Here is a 6000-nt window from a genome sequence, read left to right as displayed (position 1 = left end):
AAAACTTGTTTTAAAAAAAATTTAAAACATTCTTATGTTAGAAAAAATAGCCAAACAACAAAATTCACCACTAAAGGTCTTAAATTTTTTTTGCTAAAAATTTGAACAGTTTCTATTCAAAGCGGTGCTGGAATAATAAGACTTGTTGCTGAGAAACATCATTTATTGCATAGGTGATACAACTGGCAACTAATACCAGTCATCAGAATAAAGTGCTACATAGCTCTTAAATCATAAATATGGTGACAAATATTTTACAATGATCAAATAAATACATAAAACTACTGAAGCTAATATATTAATTGTAAAAAAGTACCTCTGATACAATAACATTAAGAGAAGTAAATAATTTAACATAATAAAGGACAAAATGTATGCTTTACACATGAAATGTGTACTTGAACTCCACTAAACATAAAGCTACAGTAACGGACCAAAGAAATAAATTACACACTGAATATGTGACAATGAGGAAAAGAAAAAAATACGCAAACAAACATGACTTCCCTGATAAATAACTTTGGTGTTTTTTTTTTTTTTTTTTTTTTTTTGCTTTCAGAAATTATAAAAACTTTTTTGATGCTTTGAGTTTCTGTAAATCAACAAAATCTAACGAGGAAATTTAAAAATACTGGCTGTAATAAATTCTCCAAAATTAGAAGTTTATTATAATACTTTTGAAATACAGTGGACGTTAGTTTAATAGGGACATAAGTGTTACAAAAACTTCACTTTAAAACTAAAAACATATTTCAATTGGAAAATGCAAATTAATAATAAGTGTAACTTTATGGTTAAAGCAAATTTAAAAGAAAATGTTAGGAAAATTAATCTGTCTTCACAAAGTATAGCTTTAGAATTCTTATCGAAATCTGGTTTAATTAAAACTAAGCGGTTACAAATAATTAACAATAACAAGTGGTAAATACAACCAATGTACCCATTGAAGGGAAAAGTACAACCGAAATTGGACCTTAATGAAAGGAAAAATTATAAACATTAGTGCCTATGTCATTGGAAAAGGAAATCAAAATGCAATAGCGTTTATTTCTATTTGATAGACTATTAAAAAATGATCATAGCCAACAGCTTCAAAATTACTAGATGAAGTTTATCTCTCTCTTTAAATGGATTATTATTATTATTTTTTAAAGTATGGGTTTAGTTATTAAATAATTGTTTGCAATATTCTCAATATCACTTTCTTAAACCCAATCTTTATGTTTGCCAAAAACCAGCCATTTTTGGTGATAGATGTTTATGTATGGATTTATTTGTAGCATTCTTGCACATATCCTTTCTTAATAAATGATGGGATTGGGGCAATATAGTGATAAGCCACATTCCCCCCCCCTCCCAAGTAGGTATTTTTACATCAACTTGTTCCTTAATATTGCTTATTCCCACAATTAGTATTAGATAACAGAGCATTACAGAAAAATATCTACATTCAAACTCAGTTTTTTTTCTTCAAACCATATAAGTTCTAAAATTTTGTTTTAGTAATAGTTTGAACATGGGACTTATCATTGTTTGAACAAACAAAGTATTGTAATTTTTTATGTTCTAAAGATATAGAGAATTCACCTATTTGTAAAAACAAAATAATTTAAAAATAAAATCAACAAGGATAATCTAAATCTAATTTTTTACTATCAATCCTTCATAACTTATATCACATAGAAAAGTCCACTGTATTCTGATAATTTAAAAAACATAAAATTTCTAAAAAAATTCAGGAATAATAAGAGTAAATTTACATGTTCTAACAAGTAAAATTGACCAATATTTTTTTATGGCAAATATGAAGTATATATAAGCTTTCATAAACATAAAAAAAACCATTACTATATATATACATATTAGTTACTAATTTTAAATTCTTTGTAGACTTTCAAAACTGGAATCTAAAAATATTCTAGCATTAGCAGTACAAAGTTTAATATTACATTATTGCTGATTTTACAATAATATCACACAATACTGCTATTAATATTAAAACTTTACTAACAAACATTAGTAAAAATAAAAATAATTTATACAAAAAGTAACTGTTTTAAGAGTATGTTATAATAAGAGCAATTAATTGATGAAGATTAAAAAAATTAGCTAATACACATTTCATAAAAATCACATAAAAAGTGTAAAGCATTTTACCCATAAATATATTTACAAAAAAAAAAAAAAAACAAACAGATATGATAGAACTAGGCAAAGTGAATCATCAAAGTGAAACAAATTAAATCAATCAGTTACATATCAATGGATTTTATCTTAATGGGCAGTTTGGAATCTTAGATTCAAATCAAATGAGTCAATGGTTTTTATTTAAATTAATGAATTATAATGAACAGATTTATATCACTCATTAAAATCAATTAATTCAAATCAACAGAATCATTGGACTGGAATCATTTTCGGAATCGGTGATAAAACAAACCAATACATTTTAGGAAAAGTATATTCAAATCATTAGAATATAATTAATCAATTCAAATCAACTACATATAATTAATTGATTCAAATCAACAGATTATAATACAATGATTCAAATCAACAGATTATAATACAATGATTCAAATCAGCACAAGAATCATTGATACAAATCACTGATTTAGTTCTTAATTATAGAAGATAGAAGTTAATTTGAAGAAATAACATCAATTGTAGATGTAATCCACAATTATTGAAAAATTGCTAGTAGAAATTATCAAGAACAATATTGGGGAATTGAATTACAGGAGATACAAGATGCAGTCAATAATTTCAAATAATTAATGATTTATTTGTTAAAAATTAAAATAAGCATTTTCAACTACTGAGTTTTTTCCTTGTTGTGTTTGTAATTAACAAGTAGACTTGGAATATGCAATTTTTCCAGTATGCAGTATAATAAATTACTATAAGGTTAAACAAAAAAAGAAAAAAATTCAGTTTTCTACTGAGCTAATGTGCAAGGTTTGCAGTTTTTAATGACACAGAAAAAACAATAAAACTGCATTGTTATTAAAGTTTTTTTTCCAATACCCAGGAATAGGTTTATTAATTTACTTAAACGAAGACAAAACAAACCTAGGATTTTAATATCTCTGACTCAATTTAAGTTTAATATCAATCATAACATAAAATTGAATACACAGCCAGGAAAAAATTTGAACCCTCACCAGAAATTTAGGAAGAAAAAAAATTTATGTCACTGCCGAAAATCACGTGTTAGGATAAACAAATACAAGTTGGAGGACATTTTTACAATAAAATGACACAAGATAAATGAGATATAGCTGCACAACTTTAAAAAAAAAATGACATTGAACAATAAGTAGACTGCAACATGCAGAATAGATACATTTTTCAAGATGAAACTACTTCAATTACCAACATGAAATGTTGTTCAGTTATGACTATGACAACTGTTGGATTAATTTAACAAATCTCTCATTTTAAGGAACTAGTTCGATGGAATATGCAATACTTTTAAAACACATTTTCAGAATGAAACATTAATTAAGAGATGCGTAAATATCTATACATGAAATTATGAGTCATTTTGTTACTCTTTTTATGGTTTTCGAACTTTATATTTCTTATTTTTAGCACATATATTTTAAATTAGGGAAAGTAATAAAGTTAGATTTTGAACACAATTTATTTTTACACTAAATATAATAGTTCTGATACATAATAGACAACTAGTCATCTTTTAATTTAGTGACATAGCAAAGTTAACTGTTAATCGTGTTTCCAACTAAAACGTAAATATTTGCCTCTACTTAGATCAAAATCTGAACAAATTCTGGTTTTTGAAATGTGCTTGTCTTCCTCCTAGCAGGGCTGGCTAAGTAACAGAACTGAGAAAACTTTCCTGACTTCAAATAACAACAAATGTTAATGCAAATATTTACAGAGAAAACACAACAGTTAAACAGGCTCTGCTCATGACTAGTGTATTAATTAATATAAGTAAGTGTTAAAGAACAGTTAAGAAATAAGTGTAGAATATCTTTCGCATGCAATGAAAAAAGTATTGATTGTCATTAATCATTTCTTACAGAAAGTATTTTGATAAATAGTTTTTTAAAGTATAATTTGGCAATTGGTTGTTAAAGTGTTAGCACAACATGTAATTTTGCAAATGAGAAAACTAAACACAACGATACAAATACATTAGTTTTAAAATATATTTCACTAAGAAGCACTAACAGGTAAAACCAACCATTATTTTACATTATAAATATGTTATAGGTGTGTTAAATAAGATGTGAGATCAAAACAAATATCTCCAGTTATTTCTAAAATTTGGTACAGTAATTTTAATCTTTGTTTGTTACCGAAATTTATTACTTTCATAGTTTCTTAATAAAATCTCAAAATATATACCTCAATAAAAAAGTAAGTTAAAATGCATTGAATTTTTTTTCTAATACTTATATAATTATTTAAATATAATCATTACAACATTTGTCTAAAATTATACTTTGAAGTAGGTAAATAAAAGTTAATATTCAATGTAGGATTAGGAATTTATAATATAATTTTTTAATTGATAATAGCATATCATAATTTTACCTCTAAATGATTTTTTTAAAATTAATGATTTGTCCATAAAATTTTTAAAATTAGTTTCATAATATTAAATTTAGGATTGCCTTAGTTACTAGTTGCTTTTATGCATACTTTAAATAGATTTTTTTTTTAAAGAACTATTCTCAAAATATGAAGGATAAATTTATAATGATATTTTTAAGCTAGTATCAGCTGTGTTCAGATTCCAGGCAATGTACTAATAATCTTTGCAAAGTAATTATAAATAATAAAAGTAATAAGGCATTTAAAAGAGTTTATACTCCAAAATTCAGTCTCAATTATCAGAATTTAGCTGTCAAAATTAATTTTTTTCCTAAGTAATTAACGATAATAATTAAACACTATGGAAACAATTAACAATATGGAAATACATATTTGGTTGGCAAATTATTATTTGTAAATACATCAATTATTTTTTTACTTACATTTTATTTCAATATTTATGCAAACATTTTAATTTTTTTTTTTTTCAAAATTGAAGCATACTCAAGCAAAATTAAAGCAGCTAAAGAATATATTTCACTTTTAAATCTGGCTAACATTGGGCTTTTTTTTAAGATTAAATTTTGAAAAAGAATGAATTAATAACTTGTATTTTAATATATTTACAATACATGTAAACTATTTGTTTTACATGTATTTAACAGATTTCTTTGATGACTGAAATACATGCATATTTTTAATTTTACTAAGAAGCAAACAATATTTAAAATATTTTATTTTAAAAAAAGTTGATTGGTTTCTGAAATGAACAAAGCATTATCTTAATATTTAGCTCGTAAAATCATTACCTGTAATACATTTGCAATATCTGCAAATTATATCGTAGCCTACCAGCAAAACAAATGAAGATAATTAGTTCTTACATAATACTTAGTTTTTCATTTTTTTAAAAATACTACCCAAGTTGAGTTAGTAATTGAGTTTTTAATACTAATGTCATTCTTCTAAATTTCTTTATAAACAAAACCATTTATGTTCTCATTCACATCAAAAATATATTTGTTTTTAAACACTAGAAAACGTTAAGAGCATTACATTAAAAGAAAATTCAAAAACAAAACTTGTGAACATTAAATGTGAATAATTAAGAGGACGCAACACCACACGAGAAACTTTTCAAGGTAAATTCTGTTTCACCTCTATCGGTTGTTAAAATTTTTAAGTTTAGAGAAAATTGAGTTTAGGTAAACCCAAGTAAAAAGGCAAATAAATTATTACAAGATTAATTTGTTTGCCTTTTAACATTCAGCACTTGTTTTTTTAACTGAACTTAATTTTTCTATATTTTAAACTATTTATGTAGGTGAAAAGAATTCACCACCAAGCATTTTTCTTGCAGTATTGCATCCTCATAATAGTATCATTTCAAAGAAGCCTACAGCACACAAATCTCGAATTCCATAAAATATAACG

This window comes from Parasteatoda tepidariorum, chromosome 10 (assembly GCF_982258835.1).
Source record: "Parasteatoda tepidariorum strain Cologne lab strain chromosome 10, Ptep-v5.0, whole genome shotgun sequence".
Taxonomy (NCBI): domain Eukaryota; kingdom Metazoa; phylum Arthropoda; class Arachnida; order Araneae; family Theridiidae; genus Parasteatoda; species Parasteatoda tepidariorum.
Note: the sequence above shows the minus strand (reverse complement) of the source record.